Genomic DNA, 27,917 nt, shown 5'->3' with positions numbered 1-27,917 from the left:
GCTTAAAAAATGATGTTTTCAAAGAAGAAACCATTAAGAAATTATATTCGTAACATATTAGTTAGATAAGAATGAATAGAAAGCTGAGTATTAAATGAGTATTTAATACACTACCGGCCATTAAAATTGCTACACCAAGAAGAAATGCAGATGACAAACGGGTATTCAGTGGACAAATACATTATACTAAAACTCTCATGTGATTACATTTTCACGCAATTTAGGTGCATAGATCCTGAGAAATCAGTACCCAGATCAACCACCTCTGGCCGTGATAAAGGCCTTGATACGCCTGGGCATTGAGTCAAACAGAGCTTAGATGACATGTACAGGTACAGCTGCCCATGCAGCTTCAACACGATACCACAGTTCATCAAGAGTAGTGACTGGCGTATTGTGACAGGCCAGTTGCTCGGCCGTCATTGACCAGGCGTTTTCAATTTGTGAGAGATCTGGAGAATGTGCTCGCCAGGGCAGCAGTCGAACTTTTTCTGTATCCAGAAAGGCCCGTACATGACCTGCAACATACGGTCGTGCATTATCCTGCTGAAATGTAGGGTTTCGCAGGGATCCAATGAAGGGTAGAGCCACGGGTCGTAACACATCTGAAATGTGACGTCCACTTTTCAAAGTGCCGTCAGTGCGAACAAGACATGACCGAGACGTGTAACCAATGGCACCTCATGCCATCACGTTGACCAATACACGCTTCCAATGTGCGTTCACAACGATGTCGCCAAACACGGATGTGACCATCATGATGCTGTAAACAGAACCTGGATTCATCCGACAAAATGACGTTTTGCCATTCGTGCACCCAAGTTCGTCGTTGAGTACACCATGGCAGGCGCTCCTGATGGGATGCAGCGTCAAGGGTAACCGCAGCCATGGTCTGCGAGATGATAGTCCATGCTGCTGAAAACGTCGTCGAACTGTTCGTGCAGATGGTTGTTGTCTTGCAAACGTCCTCATCTGTTGACTGAGGGATCGAGATGTGGCTGCAAGACCCGTTACAGCCATGTGGATAAGATGCCTGTCATCTCGACTGCTAGTGATACGAGGCCGCTGGGATCCAGCACGGCGTTCCGTATTACCCTCCTGAACCCACAGATTCCATATTCTGCTAACAGTCATTGGATCTCCACCAACGCGAGTAGAAATGTCGCGATACGGTAAAGCGCAATTGCGATAAGCTACAATCCGACCTTTATCAAAGTCGGAAACGTGATGGTACGCATTTCTGCTCCTGACACGAGGCATCACAACAACGTTTCACCAGGCAACGCCGGGCAACTGCTGTTTGTGTATGAGAAATCGGATGGAAACTTTCCTCATGTCAGCACGTTGTAGGTGTCGCCACCGGCGCCAACCTTGTGTGAATGCTCTTAGGAGCTAATCATTTGCATATCACAGCATCTTCTTCCTGTCGGTTAAATTTCGCGTCTGTAGCACGTCATCTTCGTGGTGTAGCAATTTTAATGGCAAGTAGTGTAATATACATGAGTCGTGAAATAAGTGAATGTCGAGCCCAGGATTGGGTCATAACTTTCATTGTATTCTCCATCTGGAGGACAAATAAGGAATTTAATTACAGAATATGGATACAAAAGACCGATACGTCGTACAGTGAACTATCACTGTATGAAGAAATACCTGTACTGATGTCACTTGCGCAGTTTTTTTACTGTTCTCAATTTGGTTGTTGGTGGCCCAGGTAATGTTTCTTGGGCACTAGAAGGTCCAGCTAAAGGGCCTCGCCAACGGAAGGTCCAGGCAAAGCATCAAAAACTGTTGATGGGGCAGGCTGCCTGAACAGTGTGTCGTTGCTGTTCTTCAACTGAAAAGGTTGTAATTGAATGATTAATGTTATTGTAGAGAAATAGTCAACAGTAGATGTTGGAAAATAACCCTTCACATTGCTGGCACAGTTTCGTGCTGAGTAGTCCTGCCCGCCTAAGCAAACACAGACCTTGTCAACCTGTCTCGCGGATGCAAGTGTGGTAACGAAAACCAAGCCATTGTTTTGTAAAATTGGGTGGTTACCACAGTAGTGGGCAATGAGAAATATCCCTCAAGCAGTAGGTATTTCCTTTGAAAGGGCTGAAGAATCAATGACTTTAGTTATGTATGATTTGAGATACAGATTTTTGGAGATGATTTTCGGCAATTTAACCTTGCTTTGGTTTAATAACACGGCCGTAGAGTCACTACCTCATAATGTGAGGAGAAAGAGTATGTGGTTGGCAACACTGTTCTCCCCTACACTTTTCGGATGGCAAAGGTTCTGAAGGACTGTACCTCTCCTTGGCTTGAGGAACTACACATTAGGAGAAGTTTGGAGACTAACCATTATGACCAGGAGGTCAACATCTTCCCACGCAAGTGTGACACTCTTCTGAGTAAAATCTAGGGATTCTGCCGTCTACACTATCAGTGTGTGCATGTCATCAGCTGCCTACTTGGAGGCGATTCCACTTTCATTGCGTTTTATCATCAGCATTGTCATTAGTCTATCTTTGTTTTTCACATTCGATAAATAATTTGCTTGCGAAACTGTTGGTATCATGGTGCTGCTAAATTTTATCTCCACGGACTGCTTTTTGCCAGTCTTCTGTCTGTCCAAGTACCCATTGAACACAGTTACTGCAGTTCGATTTCACCTACTTTGTGCATAATGGATATATGAGTCGCATATTTGTTAGTAAGGCATGTCCGTTCGACCCTGCGAATCTGTGCAACAAACCATCCCTACCGCCCATCAATCACATACTTGGATCCAGTGAAGTGGGCGCGGAAACTGTCAAAAACTGGTTCGCCTCCATTACCACACTGACACCCTCGGCTTCTGAGACACTTCTTCTGGTTACATCTTGCAACTGCAAGGCAGAGTGCCAATGTCTGTGTGGGTGTAGGCGAGCAGGACTGTTCTGCACAGAACTGTCTCAACAATGTGCGAGTCGACGACAATTTTGATATGGAAGACGGAAACGACCTGGACAGGCGCATTACAGTACCACTCACTGAAGCAGCTCAGGTGACCGAAGACATTAATTCAAGTAAAATTTTGCTGCACTCTGCATCTTTACTAATTACTATTTTTCTCTCATAACATTAACTATTCAATTACAACTTGGAGGATTTGGTGATAGATTCAATCATGTTGTAACCTTCCAGTACATTACATCCAACGAAGTGGATTTGACGTCTGATGATTAGGAATTTTGACTAACATTTCGCCAAACCCTGCACCAGCATATCGTTGGGTAACTCCAATAAGGTGGACCTAACAAAGAGTGCTGAAATACTTGTTGTTACAAAAAAGCTGTGGAACGGTGGAGGCATTCGTTTCCCAATGCAACTTGCCATAGTGAAATACAGCTGCACATAACATGTCTGGGGTTCTGTTTCAGGCTCCAATATTGGCGGAGACATATCGACTGACCTAGAGGCGTTGAACAAGGTTTTAGGTACAGAATTTCTGGTAGTTGACAAGAAATTGAAAATAGATATTGCGTAAATAATACTGAAACGGATTAGAGGATTGCACAGACCCAAACCTCTTTCAGAAATGGGTGTGGCGTTGTTAGGAAGGGTAACTTGAAAATGTCAGACAACCAGATTTCCCAAGCAGCACTGCTGGAATCTGTTTCGTCATGATGACCGGAGTGGGGTAATCTGATGCGACGTGGTGGAGTGTAGGTAAAGCATTGGTGTTAATGAAATGGGCCATTTGGTAATCAAAATATTGCAGTAAGTGCTAATACATGATTATGAAAAGGATTGCATTTTCTTCATCCAGTTCTTGCTTAACTTATCCTTAGGGTTAGCTGAGATATACGAGGCTCATTCGGAAAGTAAAGAACGTTTTGTTTTGACACGTGACCCCGTCCCCCTCCACCACCACAGACCGGTCACAGGTCTTGGTATTCATTCGCTTCAGTTTAATGGCAGCTTTGATTCAATACGGTTTCTTACTGCTTAGCTGTGCGACTTTAAAATGTGTGGCAAAATCGACGATCCCACCAAGTGTTAGATGCGTAGTTTATATCCACTTTTTAAACACGCAAAAGTCCGACCCATCGAAATTTGTAGACAGATAAACGAGGTTTACGTTAATGTGATGAACGAAGCGTCAGCTCGGAAGTGATGTGTGATGTTTAATGGCGGATGGAAGATTGATCACGACAAAGATCGCCCGGACCGGTCCTCAGTGGTGACTGACGACACAAAGCAAGAACTGAAACAAAAATCCAATTTGACTCGGTGCCCCATTGTAGACTCTTAACTAAGGTACGAGCATATGGGATTGGTTCCAAATATGTGAGTGGGTCGAAGACTTCTTAAGTAATAGAACACAGTACGTTGTCCTCGATGGTGAGTGTTCATCGGAGGTGAGGGTGTCATCTGCAGTGCCCCAGGGAAGTGTGGTAGGTCCGCTGTTGCTTTCTATCTACATAAATGATATTTTGGATAAGGTGGATAGCAATGTGCGGCTGTTTGCTGATGATGCTGTGGTGTACGGGTAGGTGTCGTCGTTGAGGGTACAAGATAACTTGGACAGGATTTGTGATTGGTGTAAAGAATGGCAGCTAACTCTTAATATAGATAAATGTAAATTAATGCAGATGAACAGGAAAAAGAATTACGTAATGTTTTAATACTCCATTAGTAGTGTAGCGTGTCGATTAAATATTTGGGCGTAACATTGCAGAGCGATATGAAGTGGGACAACCATGTAATGGCAGTTGTGGGGAAGGCGGATAGTCGTCACAGTTCATTGGTAGAATTTTGGGAAGATGTGGTTCATCTGTAAAGGAGATCGCTTATAAAACACTAATACGACCTATTCATGAGTACTGCTGGAGCGTTTGGGATCCCTATCACGTCGGATTGAGGGAGGACATAGAAGCAGTTCAGAGGCAGGCTGCTAGATTTGTTACTGGTAGGTTTGACCATCACTCGAGTGTTACGGAAATGCTTCAGGAACTCGGGTGGGAGTCTCTGGAGAGAAGGAGGCGTTCTTTTCGTGAATCGCTACTGAGGAAATTTAGAGAACCAGCGTTTGAGGCTGACTGCAGTACACTTTTACTGCCGCCAATTTATATTTCGCGGAAAGACCACAAAGATAAGATAAGAGACATTAGGGCTCGTACAGAGGCGTATAGGCAGTCATTTTTCCTTCGTTCTGTTTAGGAGTGGAACAGGGAGAGAAGATGCTAGTTGTGCTACGAAGTACCCTCCGCCACGCACCGTATGGTGGATTGCGAAGTATGTATATAGATGCAGATGTAGAAGATAGGCGTTTCACAATTAGTAAACTGCACCCATTCTTTTCAGACATTTCAAGAACTATGTTGTAAGAGACTGTTAGTGTCGATCTGGACTGTAAAAAAATGCTAAATGGATTCCTCGAATTTCGTCAGACGAACACAAAACCACACCAATGGCAGCTGTATTGTCATTTATTAGTCGCTATGAAAGGGTTGGTGATGAAAGTTTCAATCGCACTGTCACTGGTGATGAGACTAGGACATAACATTTCACAGCAGAAACAAAGCGCCAATCAAAGGAATGGCGTCATTCGCAGTCCCCAGCGAAACCGAAAAAAATCAATAGGAATTTTTAGCCCTAGGATGTTTATGGCTACGGTGTTTTGGGACCGTAGGGATGTCATGCTTGTCGACTGCATGCCTATAGGTGAGACCATAAATGTAGTGGCCTATTGTGAGACGCTTTAAGGATTTGTTTGCGTCCTTAAAAACAAGCTGTGCTGAATTCTAACTAGTGGGGTCATCCTCTTCACGCTAATGCAGGTCTGCATGTAGCGGGAGTGACACAGGACTTGCTTGAGCGCTTTCAGCGGGAAATGTTTCAACATCCGCCATACAATCTGGACTTAGCCCCAAGTGATTATCACTTCTTCCCCAAATTGAAAGATTTTTTGAGTGGACAACACTACGGAATGATGACGAACTTAAGGAAGCTGTTAATTACTACTTCAACAACATGACGGCAAGTGAGTATGCAGAGGGTATACAAAAAAATGTTCAAGTGTGTGTGAAATCTTATGGGACTTAACTTCTAAGGTCATCAGTCCCTAAGCTTACACGCTACTTAACCTAAATCATCCTAAGGACAAACACACACATTCATGCACGAGGGAGGACTCGAACTTCCGCCGGGACCAGCCGCACAGTCCATGACTGCAGCGCCCTAGACCGCACGGGTAATCCCGCTCGGCAGGGTATACAAAAGCTGGTAAAATGATACGGCAAGTGCCTACATTCGAACGGTGACTACATAAAAAACTAGCTGAGGTATCAGATTGTATGTAAAATACAGTTTGTTGAATTATAAAAATAAAAATTTCTGTAGAAAAAAAACGTTTTTTACCTTCCGAATGTCCCTCGTACATCCCCAACTGCTTACGGAGCGAGACGTTTGGTGCATGGCTTCATCATGTCCCAGCTGTGGAAAGCTGATTTTTGTCTGTTGAGGATCCCCTTCATATTCCTGTATCAGTTGTTGCGTGAGACAAGACATACTTCGCCATTAAAGATGACGCTGATGTCGTCTGCATATTCCAGACTTCCTTGTTTATGTCCGACTAACGTTATGTCGTCGATAGTGGCCAACGCATATAACGTCGCCGATAGAAGGCATCCTTGTCTTAGAATTCGATGGGAGGTAATGAGAGATGTGTGAAACTGACGGACTCTGAGTCATCCCATTACAGTCTGAACGAATTTGAGCTCAGAGTCGTGGATCAGTAGGCACTGTCTCAGATAGGAATACGCAATGTGATAATAGCCATTTTTAAACTAAAAATGCGAAGAGCAACGAAGTATTCGCATGGTGCGCTATAGATACCACGTCTCTGTACAGTGGAAAAATCTTCCAGTTATCTACCCTGTAACGCACTAGCTTGGTGCTCACCCAGTATTAGGAGGGGGACGATACGCATTCGTGCATTACGTTCACGGTATGCAGCTTGGAGTCAGCGTTAATGCACAGGATGCGTCGATAATTCTGTAACACTCACGGTTTCACTTGCTTGGCTGTAAGAATGGTTATTCCCTAGGTGGAAGTCTCAGGTAATGGTATATCATTTAAAGCTTCATTAGAGATCAACAGGAGGTGTGGTACAGTAAGTGCTAAAACCTGTTATAATGACTCATGGGCTGTAAACAGACAGTCGTGCATGATGCTAGAGAAAGTGACATGCGCAGTGATCTGGGAAATGAAGTGGTAGTACTTCAAATCTACTACTCCGGCTGCATCTGCGTGTGAGCGTATACCGTATCGAGATGGCTAACCGTGGTAGCTGTGGGTCACAGCCTATGACATAGGACATAGCCTATGACATAGTAATAGGTTCAATTGGCGCCACAGAACCTCAACTGTCTGCTCGTAATTTCGGCGCAATAATTAAAGTTACTATTTTGACCCCGTTGTTCGACCACGCAATTCAAATCGCCCACTATAATAGTATGCGTTCCAAAATTTGTAACAAGTTAGGTTGACTGTACTTTAAAGGATTTATTTCTCTCGCCCGAGACTGGCAGTAAAACTTGTACACCAAAGAGTTATACCTGTACCGGATGGGGGGAAACCTGTATGTGTGCATGCCATACCTCGCCTGAGCAGGACCGCTGTACCGGCTTCCGGTCCAGTGTTGTTAACTGAGGCTCGCCCCTGATGCTTGTAACATCATGAGAGCACATTTCCTGCGGAAAGGCGACATAGATGTCCGCTTTCCGTAAATTTTTCCATATTTCAAGTTTTTTGGTGGTACTACTCGATCATGATATTATTGCACTTGGCCTCCCATGGCCTTTATCGGAAACATGCGGCGACGTTACAGTAATGAAGTACAATGGTGATGAAGGAAAACCCGTAGCACTTTGAATGCTTTCAGGGCACTTCAGCATATACTGTCAAGTGGTTCAGGGTGCCCTCGTGAAATGTCACGATGAAAACTCACCATAAGCTGACCAACGCCCTCACTTCCAGGTGTGATAATACTGTGGTCGACTAATGGAAGATATCTTGTATACATTTATAGCAGATGAACGGCATGGCTGCGTATTCCTGATTGCCTACTAAGAAGGCATGTCTTCTGACAAGAGAACATTTGGAACATACTGCAAGTCCAGGTCTTAAATTTTTTTTCCGTTTGTGATTTACCTAGCGAATGAATTTTCACAGGTGCACTTGCCTTTGTATCGGTTTTAACTGACATCGGAAGGTATTCAGTTTGTTGTTTACTTTATTTCCTATTTTTTGTGGTTTTTCTTTCCCGTTGTTTAGAAGCAACCTCTTTTCGTGAAGTGGGGGCTCGTTTAGCTCTCTACTGTCTCTGATGTCAATGCGGTTGAGAGAAAGGCGTACCTTTGTACCGATTATCTTCGATTTTCAGTTTCCGTGGTTGTCGGAAATTTATCATCAGTCGGTGATCCAGTAGCATAATGTCATTCTCGCGAAAGGAGTTTTCTTCCGTTCTTTTCTGAGATCCTCTAAACGGTGATTGTGGCTGCAGTTGGGACGAAGGTTGTCGTGTCAGTGGTTCGTTCGTCTGTGCATTAAGTGGTTCGACTGTGGTCATCATGATTTGTCCCAAAATTTTCTTCGTTAGGGTATCGATGTGTTTGGTCTGTGGTCTGCTCTTCTAATGTGTTGCCAGCCGATTGTATTAGCTGGACGGAACTGGCAGCCACGGCAGCATTTGAGGTTCCGTTGTCGTTTCGAGGGTGTCTTCCGTGCTTCTGACTGTTGGTAATTGAAAGGATCTCCGAATGCAAGTACACTGTGATCGTAAGTGAGCAACCTGTCCACATGTTGCACACGTTTCTGGCTGCTGACCTTCGCATATGGTCAATGTCCGAAAACCTTTCATATGATTGTAAGACGAGGCCCTTTCCTTTCTAAATCAATGCGCACCGCTGGGACATGGTTACAAACATTTAAGTGGGTATTCTTGTCCATTCCTATTCTTTTATTTTGAAACCTCTGCCATAAGCTGGCAATACGGACTGAATATGTTCGTCTCGAGTTTCATAAAGAACATTATGAACCCTAAGGATGCATAATCCCATTCCAGCCAGTGATATTAATACCTTGATGATTTCGACTGAGTGGTCACAAATTCATCCTCTTCTTTACTCTTGCCCTTGAGTCGTTGGCATGTAAGTTTTGATTTTAACAAAAACTGCGTTCTGAAATAAATCAAATTGAAATCCATTTATATGTTCTGGAGGTAAACCTAGTTTCACAATAATCCAGTCATTAATCTCGGCTATCCGCAGTTTGGCGCAATTATATGATAAGCTAAATCAGACTGTATTCTTCCAAAGTTCTCCCATGTTCTCTAGACAGCATGCTCCGCAGTCGCTTACAGTTGCTGCCATCGAATGATTTAGCTGCAATACTCTCCTGTGGTGTATTCATCACGCCCGACCGCCATTGTGCAGCTAGGACACAAAGACAGTACGTCCTTGCTCGACTACCGCTACAGACAGACTGGCGTCCTGATGACGTTTCATGGCAACACTATTGAACCTAGTTATAGCAAGAAAAGTATCACATAATCGTGACTCTGGGAAAAATGGCCATTCAAACTGTCTTTTTATTTTTTTAATGACCTTGCGATAGGATTCCACTTCCTTACATACTGAATGACTCTTGAATTGGCCTTACATGTGAAACGTGTCTCGGTTAACATCTCTCTCTCTCTCTCTCTCTCAGTGGTTTCATGTTTCGCTTTGTGCATTCTGTGCTGCTCTTTCCTGAAAAGATTTCCTATAATTTTGTGTTCCAAATGGGATTTCTACCATCTGTAATTATTTTGTTTGATATATGTTCTTGTAGAGCTTCACTGGTTCATCAATATATTCAGTACCTGAACGACATAATTCTAACAAAAGCGTATACAAGATTGGAGCATTGTGGAGAGGAGGCCTCATGTTATTTTCACATTGGATAATGAAGTACTTTTCAAATTTCACAACAAATGTATTAGTGTGCAGAACAAATGTATTCGCGACTGCAAATATGATTAGACTTCAGCTACACAATTGATTGGTGACATATGAAAATTTGTGCCATTTCAGCATATGCTACACATTTTCGATTGGCAACTAATTTGGTGATCTGGCAGGCCAGGGCAAAAGGCTGACATCCTGTGACACCAGGAAGGCACTTGTTCCTGCAGCAACATGTGGTCATGCATTGTCTTTCTGAAAAATGGCGCCTGGGGTGTTATGCCGAAAGTATACGGCTACAGGTTACACTGAACACAATGTCCTAGACACGCACCAACTGCAATTTGTGTTGTACCCAATAGCATCCCACACCATAATGTCTTGAGTTGGCTCTTTATGTTTTGTGCAAATGCCGTCAATGTGATGCCGCTCCCCCTGTCCAAAATACGGCCATCATTTTCAAACAAACAGAAACTGGATTCGTCCGAAAACACTGTCTAATGCTAGTCGTGTCGTCGGTGATGTCTTTCCATAAACCACCACCGTCTAGCATGTTTCTGCACATTCGTCGAAGTTAGATGGAGAAGTAGATGAACGCGCACGTAACACACCCCTGATGGTGTACGATGTGTTGCACTGTTCCACTGCTGTGCCAGAGCCGAAGAGGAGGCAGATCTGTCGTGCTATGCCATTCGGATGTGGTGTCGATCTTCTCGGAGGGTGGTCTGGGTGGTGCAGCCTGACCTATCTCGTCCTTTTCTATGGCCTCCCATGAACCATTCTGCACATAAACGTTGCACTGCCGAAACAATTCGCCCTACACGAGCAGCAGTTTCCCGATTGGGTGCATGACATTCTCCCACGCCAATAATGCGCCCACTAACTCGACGGTACGGTTCGCGCATACGTCTGCGAGACAACCTGCACGTCTGCTCAAGTCATGCTGATCCATTACCTTCAGTTTATAGCCCCAACGAGAGCCGCAGGCACATTTTACCGGTACGTGTCGTTGCGCCGTGATAGTCATGTTGATCGTGAACACGCGGGCCGACATTGTTGAAATGCTAATCATATCTGCAGAACATACTAATGTTCACGTCCTGTGAATATGAGCGTCCTATCTCCAGTCGTTCAAGGTGTTCTGTTTTTTTCTGAAAATGAGTGTACTTCTACACTACTGGCCATTAACATTGCTACACCACGAAGATGAAGTCCTACAGACACGAAATTTAAACGACAGGAAGAAGATGCTGTTATACACAAATGATTAGCTTTTCAGAGCATTCACACAAGGATGGCGCCGGTGGCGACACCTACAACGTGCTGACACGAGGAACGTTTCCAACCGATTTCTCATACACAAACAGCAGTTGACCGGCGTTGACTGGTGAAACGTTGTTGTGATGCCTAGTGTGAAGAGGAGAAATGCGTACCATCACGTTTCCGACTTTGATAAAGGGCGGATTGTAGCCTAACGCGATTGCGGTTTATCGTATCGCGACATTGCTCCTCGCGTTGGTCGAGATCCAATGACTGTTAGCAGAGTATTGAATCGATGGGTTCAGGAGGGTAATACGGAACGCCGTGCTGGATCCCAACGGCCTCGTATCACTAGCAGTCGAGATGACAGGCATCTTATCCGCATGGCTGCAACGGATAGTACAGCCACGTCTCGATCCCTGAGTCAACCGATGGGGACGTTTGCAAGACAACAACAATCTTCACGAACAGTTCGACGATGTTTGCAGCAGCATGGACTATCAGCTCGGAGATCATGGCTGCGGTTACCCTTGACGCCGCATCACAGACAGGAGCGCTGCGATGGTGTCCTCAAAGACGCACCTGGGTGCACGAATGACAAAACGTAATTTTTTTGGATGAATCCAGGTTCTGTTTACAGCATCATGATGGTCGCATCCGTGTTTGGCGACATCGCGGTGAACGGACATTGGGAGTGTGTATTCGTCATCGCCATACTGGCGTATCACCTGGCGTGATTGTATGGGGTGCTATTGGTTACACGCCTCAATCACTTCTTGTTCGCATTGACGGCACTTTGAACAGAGGACGTTACATTTCAGATGTTTTACGACCCGTGGCTCTACCCTTCATTCGATCCCTGAGCAACCCTACATTTCAGCAGGATAGTGCACCACCGCATGTTGCAGGTTCTGTACGGTCCTTCCTGGATACAGAAAATGTTCGGCTGCTGCCCTGGCCAGCACATTCTCCAGATCTCTTATCAATTGCAAAAGGCCGACCAATGGTAGCCGAGCAACTGGCGCATCACAAAATGCCAGTCACTACTCTTGATGAGCTATGGTATCGTGTTGAAGCTGCGTGGGGAGCTGTACCTGTACACGCCGTCCAAGCTCTGTTTCACTCAATGCCCAAACTGCGTGAAAATGTAATCACATGTCAGTTCAAGTATAATATATCTGTCCAATGAACATCCGTTGATCATCTGCATTTCTTCTTGGTGTAGCAATTTTTATGGCCAGTAGTGTAATTGCGAATACCGTTGCAGTGTCTGGTCCTTCATACATACATGCATGTCTCAAGGAAATGATACAGTACACAGTAAAATACAGACACTGCAGAATAGGGTGTGGGTACATTTGCTACTAGTCGATATTCATTACATCATCTCGATCTGTTGAAATTGATAGCGAATTGATTCGTCTGTCTGTCTGACGAAGCAAGATGTGAGGTCTATTAGCGAAAGGATGGAGGTGGGGATGGAGGGCGGCAGCTGCCCTCACCTGCACCTTGACCTTAGCTCATGCCTGGGAAATGAGGCGACGTTCCGATGGTTATCGTTACTGGACGTAGAGGTGCTCAGCCTTCCATTTAGTTTCGCAGCCCTTTGCGTAATGAATGGCTTGTTGGTTGATCGGGGGTTAAGGGAATAAACACCGATATCATCAGTCTTCTATTATGGAGTTCTTGTTGCTGTAATTACATCGTGATCACGGTGAACATGTGAACCATCTCAAAGTGGCTGCGTTTGTTGATCGTCAAGAAATCCAGTAAGATCGCACTAACAGTACTATTGCCCAATATTTACTCTAAATGGCTGTCAGATAATCCTGCGAGTTGGGAAGATACATTATATTGAATTGGAGTTTTTTAAGGTGATTATTAACTTCTATGGGCAAGTTTTATGATCTGCAGAAGTAATGTAACTTTGAATAACTGCGAAGCGACGTAGCAGCACCTTCTAATACGTGATTGGGCTAATAACATTTAGGGATAAACCCTCTTCATTGGAGTTTCGATGAGAAAACGCTACACTCTCGATTGAAAGTTATCATAGATCGAGAAAAAACCGCCACTTTCGCTATGATTCCGCTCAATTAATACTAATCGAAGGCTAAAAATTATTATAAAACAAGGAGAAAATATTAGGGTTGAACATGTGGTTGGTCAAGAATGGGTGAGGAATTAGGCCATTCTCTTTCCCAAGGAAACATCCGAGCATTGCCTTGAGCTATTTAAGGAAACCACGGAAAAAATTACATATGGATGCGTGTACGGGGATTTTAGGCACTGTTTCTCCCTAAAGCAGATCCAGTACCGTAACTTCTGCGGCGCCAACTCGATAAAACGATTATAGATGCTACAAAGTGATGTTTAAAGTCTTCATTGTACAATACATGGTGGCGGTATCAGGCCTGACTGTGCTAGTAGAGACTTGTTAGGCCCGTCTTACTTTTGTTTAGTACAGTAACGGAATTCGGAAACGTTTTACACAATGGCACCACCTGATGAGGATTCACAAGAGCAGTAGAACCACCTGATTGCACGAGCAAGGGACAAGCGCATGATGGTATCCCTGCCGAGTCCTAGTGCATGCGCTATACTCTTCCAGCATCCTCGTGTTACGGTGGTGCGATATTTTGACCGAACCACTGCAAGAAGAGGTCGGAATACCAGTCGGCCAAACCAACGTAGGAGCTCCTCATTATGCATTGTACAACCGGCAGCGCCATCATTCGTGCGCTTGTATTGGGAGACATGCACTGTATCCATACAGACGCTCACGCCATTCTGCACCAGTGGACAATGACGAAACGAGCCAAGCTATGCTATTAACTGACAATTTGAGGGGCTTTTCTGGAATTGCTTGACCTGTGAGTAGTGATGTCACGTAATTTTCACCATGGATAGGAACTGTGAAGGACCCAACGTCATACAGATACGTCAGTCATGCCCTATGTCATCAAATCTCAACACATCAATGCCCCAAGACAAAGCTAATCATATATGTACTTTTTATGGATTGTACTGCAATAACATACGTTTGAGTGATTGCATGTATAAGGGGCAGCCACATGAAACCCGAATGGACAGTGAAAGGGTTCCATTCAAAAGTAACCACAGCAGCATTAAGAACTTGTATATTCCAATGAAACAACTTCCCAGTACCTCTGAGTTATTTGACATGGGAGGAAGGACATGGGAGGCAGATCTAAGCTAGGCAGAGTATTTCATGTGGAGCGCGGTATCGTCCCAGTTGATAAGCGAGATATCCTTCCTCACTCAGGTGGCGGCAGGCTGACTGGGTATTCACCTAGTTGGGGTTGGCCGTTCTAATCCTATTACACAATGGCTCGCCGGCCACATGAGGTGGATAACGTTGTCGGATGGTCATCACTTCAAATGGTTCAAATGGCTCTTAGCACTATGGGACTTAACATCTGTGGTCATCAGTCCCCTAGAACTTAGAACTACTTAAACCTAACTAACCTAAAGACATGACACACATCCATGCCCGAGGCAGGGTTCAAACCTGCGACCGTAGCGGTCACGTGGTTCCAGACTGAAGTGCCTAGAACCGCACGGCCACACCGGCCGGCGGTTCAACATCGCGGATGACTTGACGACGGAAAATTCAGAAGATTAGCAATATGTCACATCAAAGCAATCGTAAAATTCCTTCTTCTGTGGAGCATCTTTAAAAGCTTCAGCGTGCCCTCTTCTGTACTTCCAAAGAAATGTGTTTTCCTATCTCTCTCTCCCTCTCTCTCTCTCTCTCTCCTATCTCTTTCCCCCTCTCCCTCTCTCTTTTCTTTTTTCCAAAAGTAATACGAGGTCTGTTCAAAAAATTCCGGAACTTCGTCCACAAAACTTTTATACCTTTTACTTGCGTCTACGTCGAAATACTGACCTCCACAGTTGATGCACCGCTCCCAACACCGTTTCTACTTCCAGAAGCAGTCTTGGTACGCCTCTTGCTGGATCGCGCGAAACGCTGTCTGCGAATTTTCTTTAATCTTGCCTATTTTTTCAAACCTTCGTCCTTTCACTGGGGTTTCCAACTTTGTAAATAACAAAAATCTTCAGAGACCAGGTGTGGAGAGTACGGAGGATGAGGCAGCTCAGTGATTTCGTTTATTGTGCAATGGTCACGCACCAAAAGGGATGAATCTACGGATGCGTTATCATGATGGAAGAGTCATGAATTGTGTCGTCATATTTCAGGCCGATCCTTCTCATATCTTCCCGCAGGCGTCGCAACACGTCCCGATAGCAACACTGATTAATAGTTTGTCCCTGTGGCACGAATTCAGGATGAACTAATCCTTTCAGTCAAAGAAAACTGTCAGCATGGCCTTGACATTTGACCTGACACGACGAGCTATTTTTGATCTTGGAGAACCTTTCCCGACCCATTGTGAGGATTGAACCTTGGTCTCATCACCAGTTATGATTCTCCTAAGGAACATCTCATTCTCATTTGCGCGATCCGAAACCTCTTCAGAGATTGCGAGGCCAAGGTCTTACTGGTCTGATCTCATGAGCCGTGGGACGAACTTGGCGGCAATATGATGCGTTCCAAGATGCTGTGTCAGAACCTCATGACATGGTCCAACTGAAATGTTACATTCTTACGCAATCTCTCTGAGGGTCAGTCTCCAATTGGCAAGCACAGTTTCGTTGACGTTCCTGACATGAGCGCCGTCGGTAGACGTCGAAGGGCGTCCTGAACGAGGGATATATTTAACTTCCGTCCGTCTATTTTCACGCCGTATGAACCATTCGTAACACCGAGTACGGTTCAAGCACTCATCACCATAGCCTCGTCATTTGGTGTGTCTCTGTAAAGGGTTTCTTGAGTTTCACTCAAAATTTGACGCAGGCGCGTTGCTTCTCTAACTCTGTCATCTCGAAATTCGCAAACTTTGCAACACAACGTACTACTCAATACAGCAATTAACGATAACTAACAGACATATAACAATCAAACTTCCGGCAGTTACGCATTAAACACTGGAGTGTGCAGGGATGCCAACCACATTTCGCTCCAACAAACCATTGGCACAGAATTACGAATGTTCCAGAATTTTTTGAACAGACCTCGCATGTAATTCATTGACGATCAAAGAGTTAAAACTTTATACCTTCTCATACCGCCACCCCCCAATAAACCATGGATCTTGCCGTTGGTGGGGAGGCTTGCGTGCCTCAGCGATACAGATAGCCGTACGGCTGAAAGCAAGGGGAAACTACGGCGTAATTTTTCCCGAGGGCATGCAGCTTTACTGTATGATTAAATGATGATGGCGTCCTCTTGGGTAGAATATTCCGGAGATGAAATAGTCCCCCATTCGGATCTCCGGGCGGGGAATACTCAAGAGGATGTCGTCATCAGGAGAAAGAAAACTGGCGTTCTACGGATCGGAGCGTGGAATGTCAGATCCCTTAATCGGGCAGGTAGGATAGAAAATTTAAAAAGGGAAATGAATAGGTTAAAGTAAGACATAGTGGGAATTAGTGGAGTTCGGTGGCAGGAGGAACAAGACTTCTGGTCAGGTGACTACAGGGTTATAAACACAAAATCAAATGGGGGTAATGCAGGAGTAGGTTTAATAATGAATAGGAAAATAGGAATGCGGGTAAGCTACTACAAACAGCATAGTGAACGCATTATTGTGGCCAAGATAGATACGAAGTCCACACCTACTGCAGTAGTACAAGTTTATATGCCAACTAGCTCTGCAGATGACGAAGAAATTGAAGAAATGTATGATGAAATAAAAGAAATTAATCAGATAGTGAAGGGAGACGAAAATTTAATAGTCATGGGTGACTGGAATTCGAGTATAGGAAAAGGGAGAGAAGAAAACGTAGTAGGTGAATATGGATTGGGACTAAGAAATGAAAGAGGAAGCCGCCTGGTAGAATTTTGCACAGAGCACAACTTAATCATAGCTAACACTTGGTTTAAGAATCATGAAAGAAGGTTGTATACATGGAAGAACCCAGGAGATACTAAAAGGTATCAGATAGATTATACAATGGTAAGACAGAGATTTAAGAACCAGGTTTTAAATTGTAAGACATTTCCAGGGGCAGATGTAGACTCTGACCACAATCTATTGGTTATGACCTGTAGATTAAAACTGAAGAAACTGCAAAAAGGTGGGAATTTAAGGAGATGGGACCTGGATAAACTGACTAAACCAGAGGTTGTACAGAGTTTCAGGGAGAGCATAAGGGAACAATTGACAGGAATGAGGCAAGGAAATACAGTAGAAGAAGAATGGGTAGCTTCACTTCACAAAATGAGCTCTAACATGGAAATTAAGCATTTCCGGACACATGTCCACATAACATCTTTTCTTTATTTGTGTGTGAGGAATGTTTCCTGAAAGTTTGGCCGTACCTTTTTGTAACACCCTGTATATGGTTAAGTACGTTGCAATGGTGCCGCTGCTGAAAGCTGTACAGAGATTGATTCCAAGAGGCATCATCCGTCACGACGAGTGTTTTGTTTCTCTCGATCGACGAATGCAGGAGACTGGTTCATTGAAAAGATGAAACGAGGGACCTGGGAACATGAGGACCACTCGCACACCCGAATCTGTAGAGGAGGTGCTGGAAAGTGTTGCAGCGAACCTCACTACAAGAACTGGTCGTATTGCACGTGAAATGGGCGCTGCCCAGACTAGCATATGGCGAGTACTCCACGAAAAACTATTACACCCATATCACTCGCAACAAGTCCATGTCTGATTGACTCTGGGCCAAGAGTCGCGTTGTGTCAGTTCTTGCTCCTAAAATTGCTTGATCGACCAGATTTCCTCCGACTCGTGGTGTTTACTGACGAGGCCTCCTTTGTTCGTGATGATATGTCGAACAGCAGGAACAGCCATGTGTGGGATGAGGAAAACCCCAACGCTGTAATGGAATCACACAATCAAGTACGTTTTGTTGTGGCGATCTGGGCCGACATTGTAGACGACAATATCACTGGACCATATCTTCTGCTTAGCCTTCTGAATGGATTTGAGGTTCGTGGAAAGTGTTCCACCTGAGTTGTTTTAGAACGTACCCTTGGCTGTTCGTGAGAGGGTGTGGGTACAACATGACGATGCACCGCCTCACTTTAGTATGGGTGTCCGCAACCATCTCAGTGCTGTATTTCCTGCTCGCTAGATTGGAAGGGGAGGTCCTATTCCTTGACCTGCAAGGTCAGGTGACCTGAATCCTCTTGATTATTTCCTATGGGGATATCTAAAGTCACTTTTGTATGAGACCCCAGTCGATACGGAGATGGAATTAGCTGTCAAAATTGTAGCCGCCTGTATTGTGATTCGAAACACAACAGGTGTATTTGTCAGAGTGCGTCAGAATCTTATTTGCCAATGTCATGCTTGCATTGAGCATGATGGCAGTCAGTTTCAGCACATTTTGTAAGATACAGAAAAGATGGTACGTTCACTGTGTCAGTGATGGCATTTGCAGTTAATTGTAACTAATGTAAATAAAAAAGTGTTCAGTAATGTGATTTTATTCCTATTATCTCCTTAAGCTTGCTTCTCCGACTCATGGTTCCCTGCCTCGAATTGTTCAGTGGAGCGTACTCTATGTCCTGTTAAATTTTTGCACGCTCTTAGGGAAGCACCCTATATATTATTGTGTGTTAATCACTTGGTGTGCAATATTTCAGCGTCAATTCATCAGTTGAGTTTCAGTGATGTTAAGGTTTTATTTCTCTTTTCTCCTTAATTCATCTAAAAACAAACTTGTGATTGTCTTGGTGTACTGTATTGTAGTGAATTGTATTAGTGTATTGCAACGTCTATGTACTGTGGCATTGTCCGCAGCTCGTGGTCGTGCGGTAGCGTTCTCGCTTCCCGCGCACGGGTTGCCGGGTTTGATTCCCGGCGGGGTCAGGGATTTTCTCTGCCTCGTGATGACTGGGTGTTGTGTGATGTCCTTAGGTTAGTTAGGTTTAAGTAGTTCTAAGCTTTCGGGGACTTATAACCATCGATGTTACGTCCCATAGTGCTCAGAGCCATTTGAACCATTTGTACTGTGGTATTCAAGGTAATTTCAGTGTTAGTACAATCACAGAAAGTTTTATCCTATTGAAATTGTTCTCTCAAAATTATCGAGTAGAGTTATTTAGTGAACTCAGTAAATGCAGGGAACATTAGTATCAGCATGCGTAATACAAAATTACGTACTGGAGTTGTACTTGCAATTGTAGATAACGTACGCCGCTGATGTACTGAACTGGTTTTACGGTGAAGTTTGCCCAGCTGTACTGGCGATCGTATTATTCCAAAATTACTCAAGTTTATTTCAAGCATCAGCGTAATATTTATTTCTGCGAAAGGTCAGTGGCGAAGTTCATTCTTTTTTCTTTTATAATTTCTTGTAAAAAATATTCCTGTAGTTCAGTGAATTGTCATTGCCATCAGCGGCAGTCAGAGATATACATTTCCCCATTGCTGTTCGGCAGTGTTCTCAACAGATATCCTTGCTGTCCGAGAGTTTACGGTACGTGATTACACGCTGAAAAGGTTTAACGGATTGTAGTGTGGGGATTAGAATGGACCTTAGCTCCATGTAATTTTCTGAATGTTAGAATTTTGCTTCCCCACACCCCGTTTAGATCCGTCTGATAAGCAAAAGAGGCTGAGAAAAATTCCACCTCAGTATAACAAATTGTAGGTGACATCAAACGCCTTGAAGTTGAAACATTTTTACAGTCTGCAGCAACAATCTTTAAAACAAATTCTTTTCCAGTTCCGTCTTTTGTGAGAATGTTACTGTAGTACTGAATGAGTTTGACATCTCTTTCTTCAACGTCATGCACAACAACCATCTTCTCAAGTTTTTGTATTGCATCTTTCTAACGGGAATCATCTTTCTGTGTTATAAGGTCGTTGTGGAGAAAACCGGTACTGACAGGAAACCTCGAGGAGAGAGTTTTCGTAACAGGTGTTACGAAAGACGAAAAGTTAAAAAAGAAAGATCATTTTTGTGTATAATGTACTTTTCAACATCACTTTTTTCTTCTTCCTCTTCTTCACCTTTTCCTAATAGCAAGATAGACTGAACTATATTTGCTTTTACCTCTGTTGGGACATTGTCAACGAACAAAGCTAAAGCGACAGTTTCAGGAGCTAAGTACCAGAATTTTTTTTGATAGCCTTACTGATTACTGAATCAGTATCCTCATAATTTGTCTGTTGACTCATGAATAGAAAATGTTGACAGAAACCGGGCTCGAACATACATGCATAAAAAAACTACATATTCTTGTTTAATGAGTTCTTCTCTATATCAGATAAGTGAAACTAATCTTGAAATAAGTATAACTTTAATACATATTATGGTCTTCACCATCCGCTTAGAATTTGCTACAGGTCCTGGGACGCCCTTTTGGCGATGAAGTGTTGAAAATTTCTTATTATCTTCATTTTTCATCTGTCCCAAAGCAAAACGAGCTGTTTCAAAGAGATCATCCATGTTTTCCACAAAAACATTTTTTTTTTCTTTTCCTACCCTTCAGTTCATCTTGCAGACTGAGTAACATTTCAATGCAGCGGTCCGTTGTTCTATAGAAATTAGTGCTTTTTGCCAAAGATATGGAGCCTTCCTGAAACGCCAGTACTGCACTTCACTGCGTTCTGAGATTTACAACTCTTATATTGCATCAGAAAACACTTAAAACTTGCTTCACTGAAGGTAGATTAGATTCATTGATTTGATTGGAAATAGAACCACCAAGAGACACATTGAAGTTTCTTCTTACTATCAGAAATGAAGAACGCGAAGAACTTCATGCCACGTTCGTCTTGGAAGAAGTCAATATTCAGCAGCAGTGCAAACAGTTCTGCAACAGTAATTTAAAAATCAATGTTGTTTTCTCCATTATATTGCTCAAAAAGCTTCTTGTTGCACTTTAAATTTTGTGAAACAAGATAAATATATTACAAAAATATGGTGACTTCTCCATGAAAAGCAACTGACCAGAGTGACCACCATCCCAGAATGGGTGCTATTTCGCCAGATATTGTGTGAATGCGAAGTCACATGATCTAAACAACTCATAAAACCTTAGTTACGAAGAACTGAAGATAAGTTTTGCTAATACTGTAGCAGTTAACTCTCACAGTATTTGATAGGAAATATTTCTCTCTTACCTTACATTACCCATAAAGCATACACCAATAATAACGCACCAATGCAACGATCACCACAAAACTCATTGACAATGTCACAGTGGTCTCTATGGTTTAAGTGTTTGCCCCTAGGGTGCACCACACTCCAAATCAATAAAAGGAAGAGGCTAATTTTACCCCAACCTGGCTATCACAGCCGTCTATACTTACATGGTTAATGTTTAACTATTACTAAAATTATTATATGCGATTTCAGTCTTTCTCGGCGTATCCCACAGATGAATTCTTCTTGAGTTATCAGTCGAGTGGTGGCGTCGTCTTGCCGCAACGTTTCAATGAATTTCGTTCCCATCATCTTCTGGCCACCACTCGGCTGATAACCCGAGAAGAATTCATCAGCAAAATTATTATATTTATTATCTATTGCAATATAACTATAAGTCTTAAAACAGGGTTATTAAAAATAAGTACTTTTAACAGTAAGACTTTATGTAATAATAATGAGAAATTGCGTAACAATATTCACACAGCAAAAATTAGAAAGTTCACGGTCAATGATGGTCGTCTTTTAGTTGTCCGATTGAGCAAAAATTTTGCATATATCGTGTTTTTTATTGATTAGAACAAAATAGGGCAGTGGGAGCTAAATTTTTAGGAAGCTGCAAAAGGGAACATTTGTACTGGTTCATTCGTAATACGGTGCGTAAGTCACACGTCAATCTGACACGCGGCAGCAACCTGAAAGATCACGCTATGAAGACGTTAATAATTCACTGTGGTACGCAGGAACACAAAAGTCCTCCAATATCTGGAAATGGAAGGGAAGATAGTGGCCATAATCAGCCTGAGATTCGATTGACTGAGTATCGCTTGAGATGTCTGCAGCAATGTGTGTGGAGTACCGAGCCTCTTCCAATCTTTCCTTCAATGCCCTGCAGGTTCGCCCCTTGGGAATTTCCACTATTCCGCTTGTTAGGAGAGCGACGTGCCGCATTTGTACACACAGGGGCAATAACTTCGTGCAGCAGGTGGGAGACATGGGCGGACATCATGAATACAAGATGAGTGAGTGTGCAGGCCATTGTCGTTTGAATAACTCTTAAGGCGCTCACCCAAGGGAACGTAGTCTGAAGTCTGCTCCCCCTTTGCAAACTTAGCTTGTTTCGCAGATGAAAAGCGCAATTAATTCGTTGTATATATTTCGTCATAACTCAGTTTTACACTTACTTCGACTTACGCCCTCGCTCAATTGTACAACAAAATGCAACGCGCACAGCATCTTGTTCCTTCTTCACTCCTTTGTCACACACGGCGGAGTCGTTACAAGAAGGTGGGTATCAGCTTTCGTCGGCAAAGCATGGTTTCAAATCTTCTCGTTGACATGTCGTGGGGTCACGTCCCACATCTATCTCTTACGGGTACGGCAGGAGATTGGAGATTCATAAACAGCCAATTGTCTGGAAGTGTCTCAATGCAAGCAGGCCCAAATGCTATGGTACAAATGCTCTACTCTACCCTGTAAATCCACCATAAAAGTAATCATCCCTGTGTCAGCTTGGTGTGCGGACATTTGCCACGGCGGACATTTGGCACGATTTTACCTGCTCCGAAGGGTTGGGTCTCTTGTCTCCCCCTCCTCCTCCTCTCTCGCCGCCCGACCAGAATCTCTATGCACTTTTTCACCACATTTCTAGAGAGAGTTTCGTTGTGGAAACAATTATATGCATCTCGCATTGAAATCCGCACCAAATTTCTAGCCACAGCAAAACATCGCCAATCTTGGAGATTTTGCGCTCTTCTAAAATATACGTGCCTTTTTCGGTGCTCCTGCAGCAGCTTTCTTGGTTCAAATGGCTCTGAGCACTATGGGACTTAACATCTGTGGTCATCAGTCCCCTAGAACGTAGAACTGCGAGGTGCATTCAAGTTCTAAGACCTCCGATTTTTTTTCTAATTAACTACTTACCCGAAATCGATGAAACTGGCGTTACTTCTCGACGTAATCGCCCTGCAGACGTACACATTTTTCACAACGCTGACGCCATGATTCCATGGCAGCGGCGAAGGCACCTTTAGGAGTCTGTTTTGACCACTGGAAAATCGCTGAGGCAATAGCAGCATGGCTGGTGAATGTGCGGCCACGGAGAGTGTCTTTCATTGTTGAAAAAAACCAAAAGTCACTAGGAGCCAAGTCAGGTGAGTAGGAAGCATGAGGAATCACTTCAAAGTTGTTATCACCAAGAAACTATTGCGTAACGTTAGCTCGATGTGCGGGTGCATTGTCTTGGTGAAATAGCACACGCGCAGCCCTTCCCGGACGTTTTTGTTGCAGTGCAGGAAGGAATCTGTTCTTCAAAACATTTTCGTAGGATGCACCTGTTACCGTAGGGCCCTTTGGAACACAATGGGTAGGGATTACGCCCTCGCTGTCCCAGAACATGGACACCATCATTTTTTCAGCACTGGCGGTTACCCGAAATTTTTTTGGTGGCGGTGAATCTGTGTGCTTCCATTGAGCTGACTGGCGCTTTGTTTCTGGATTGAAAATGGCATCCACATCTCATCCATAGTCACAACCGACGAAAAGGAAGTCCCATTAATGCTGTCGTAGCGCATCAACATTGCTTGGCAACATGCCACACGGGCAGCCGTGTGGTCGTCCGTCAGCATTCGTAGCACCCACCTTGATGACACTTTTCACATTTTCAGGTCGTCATGCAGGATTGTGTGCACAGAACCCACAGAAATGCCAACTCTAGAGGCGATCTGTTCAACAGTCACTCGGTGATCCCCCAAAACAATTCTCTCCACTTTCTCGATCATGTCGTTAGACCGGCTTGTGTGAGCCCAAGGTTGTTTCGGTTCGTTGCCACACGATGTTCTGTCTTCATTAAACTGTCGCACCCACGAACGCACTTTCGACACATCCATAACTCCATCACCACATGTCTCCTTCAACTGTCGATGAATTTCAATTGGTTTCACACCACTCAAATTCAGAAAACAAATGATTGCACGCTGTTCAAGTAAGGAAAACGTCGCCATTTTAAGTATTTAAACAGTTCTCATTCTCGCCGCTGGCGGTAAAATTCCATCTGCCGTACTGTGCTGCCATCTCTGGGACGTATTGACAATGAACGCGGCCTCATTTTAAAACAATGCGCATGTTTCTATCTCTTTCCAGTCCGGAGAAAAAGAAATTGGAGGCCTTAGAACTTGAATGCACTTTGCACTTAAACCTAACTAACCTAAGGACATCACACATATCCATGCCCGAGGCAGGATTCGAACCTGCGACGGTAGCGGTCGCGCCGTTCCAGACTGAAGCGCCTAGAACCGCTCGGCCACACCGGTCGGCTAGCAGCTTTCTGTCGTGTTTTGTGTACCATGGGGGATCATTTCTGTCTGACATTAATTTATTTGGTATGAATTTTTCGAGTGCTGTTGATACTATTTCTTTGAACTTAGGCCACGTATGGTCTTCACTTACATAGTTTTGTTTTTATAAATATATATATTTCGCGTTTAGTTTTGGTGAATTTGTTTGTTACGGAATTGAGCTTCGCCACGACTGTGTGTTCACTAATTCCTGTACCCGTCGTGATGATCGGGATTATTTGTGGCTAACAGGTCAAGTGTGTTTTTGTAAGCATTTACAATTTGAATGGCCTCATGAACTAATTGCTCAAAATAATTTTATAGAAAGCATTTAGAACAATTATGGAAGTTGTTTTCTATCTACAGAAGGGCCTGAAAATGTGTTTTTGTCAACATAAAGAAGCTAGATTGAAGTCGTTGCCAACTATAATTGTATGACTAGGGTACCTATTTGCAATGAGACTCGAGTTTTCTTTGAAATATTCAGCAACTGTTTCATCTGAGACCGGGGGTCGGTAAAAGGAGCCAGTTATTAATTTATTCCGGTTGTCGAATATAACCTCTTTCCATACTGAATCACAGGAACTGCCTGCTTCAATGTCGCTTGTGAGCTGCAGCACACACTACACTATTTTTCCTTCAGTTGTGCTTCTTGTCTCTGTTGTAGTGGAGATCATTACTATTATGGCTTTTCCCTCCAAAACTTAGGATGCTTTCTCTGTGACCCTGTAAATATCAGAGCTAAACAATGTAGAACAACAACGTACGTTACAAGCATAGCATTCTGTATTACTTCATTTCCTTATTTCTAACATTTTAAAATTGTACGTCGACTTTAGATGACATGTCAACTATAGACGTTCTTATCTCTGTTTATGAACGTACTTTCTATCATGTTTTGAACACTGTCCCGCGACACTTTATTAACTAATGTTTCACCGGAAGGGAATCATATTTTAGAGATTAAATTAATATGGAGTATGTCGTCCATCTTTTCATTCATTCACATACCCATTTCTTCTTTCCTCATTGTCTTTTGGGCATGCAGTTGTAGTAATTAAAGTAGGCACAAATGCAGCGATCAAAAAGAAATTATTAGCGTGCATTCGCATTCTCTTTACATCGTTCCTTTCTTGTTGCTCCCATGGCGATGGACTGTTTCTATCGCAATCAGTAAGCGTGAAAGGAAGCTACCGTACAGACAGAGGGATCTATATTTATACTTGGCAGAGCTAATTGCATTCTGACATAATCGTCGGAATTGCTTTCGTTCCCCAAAAGATATAAATACACTCCTGGAAATTGAAATAAGAACACCGTGAACTCATTGTCCCAGGAAGGGGGAACTTTATTGACACATTCCTGGGGTCAGATACATCACATGATCACACTGACAGAACCACAGGCACATAGACACAGGCAACAGAGCATGCACAATGTCGGCACTAGTACAGTGTATATCCACCTATCGCAGCAATGCAGGCTGCTATTCTCCCATGGAGACGATCGTAGAGATGCTGGATGTAGTCCTGTGGAACGGCTTGCCATGCCATTTCCACCTGGCGCCTCAGTTGGACCAGCGTTCGTGCTGGACGTGCAGACCGCGTGAGACGACGCTTCATCCAGTCCCAAACATGCTCAATGGGGGACAGATCCGGAGATCTTGCTGGCCAGGGTAGTTGTCTTACACCTTCTAGAGCACGTTGGATGGCACGGGATACATGCGGACGTGCATTGTCCTGTTGGAACAGCAAGTTCCCTTGCCGGTCTAGGAATGGTAGAACGATGGGTTCGATGACGGTTTGGATGTACCGTGCACTATTCAGTGTCCCCTCGACGATCACCAGAGGTGTACGGCCAGTGTAGGAGATCGCTCCCCACACCATGATGCCGGGTGTTGGCCCTGTGTGCCTCGGTCGTATGCAGTCCTGATTGTGGCGCTCACCTGCACGGCGCCAAACACGCATACGACCATCATTGGCACCAAGGCAGAAGCGACCCTCATCGCTGAAGACGACACGTCTCCATTCGTCCCTCCATTCACGCCTGTCGCGACACCACTGGAGGCGGGCTGCACGATGTTGGGGCGTGAGCGGAAGACGGCCTAACGGTGTGCGGGACCGTAGCCCAGCTTCATGGAGACGGTTGCGAATGGTCCTCGCCGATAGCCCAGGAGCAACAGTGTCCCTAATTTGCTGGGAAGTGGCGGTGCGGTCCCCTACGGCACTGCGTAGGATCCTACGGTCTTGGCGTGCATCCGTGCGTCGCTGCGGTCCGGTCCCAGGTCGACGGGCACGTGCACCTTCCGCCGACCACTGGCGACAACATCGATGTACTGTGGAGACCTCACGCCCCACGTGTTGAGCAATTCGGCGGTACGTCCACCCGACCTCCCACATGCCCACTATCCGCCCTCGCTCAAAGTCCGTCAACTGCACATACGGTTCACGTCCACGCTGTCGCGGCATGCTACCAGTGTTAAAGACTGCGATGGAGCTCCGTATGCCACGGCAAACTGGCTGACACTGACGGCGGCGGTGCACAAATGCTGCGCAGCTAGCGCCATTCGACTGCCAACACCGCGGTTCCTGGTGTGTCCGCTGTGCCGTGCGTGTGATCATTGCTTGTACAGCCCTCTCGCAGTGTCCGGAGCAAGTATGGTGGGTCTGACACACCGGTGTCAATGTGTTCTTTTTTCCATTTCCAGGAGTGTATTTCGATTTCGGAAAGAACCTCTGTATATCGTCAAGATGTCGAAGAAGAAGGTCCCTTACGTACTGGTTGTATCGAGTAAGATGTGGAGACAGCGGTTTGAAAGCGGACAGAAGAAGTACGAGGAAGGGCGTCCCTTACCAGAGGGATCGCTACCTGGCGAAGGGGCAAGTGTGGCAAATGTCCGGCGTGGCAAATGTCCAGCATTCGTCCACTTGAGGGAAGCAACAGATCTCTCTTCTAATCCAGACACACATTTACACTTACAAAACCCTGTCTCAGTCTCAGAGGAATACGTATTGTATTTACAAATATAATTGCAGTATTTCAAGCAACTTGCGACGGTGAATTGATAAATTTTATAAGAAGAGCGATAAACAAAATGTTTACTAAAGTTTTATTGCTTAACATAATCAGCAACGTG

Source organism: Schistocerca gregaria, chromosome X, assembly GCF_023897955.1.
Source record: "Schistocerca gregaria isolate iqSchGreg1 chromosome X, iqSchGreg1.2, whole genome shotgun sequence".
In the NCBI taxonomy this organism is placed as follows: Eukaryota; Metazoa; Arthropoda; class Insecta; order Orthoptera; family Acrididae; genus Schistocerca; species Schistocerca gregaria.
This window is presented reverse-complemented; position numbering follows the sequence as displayed.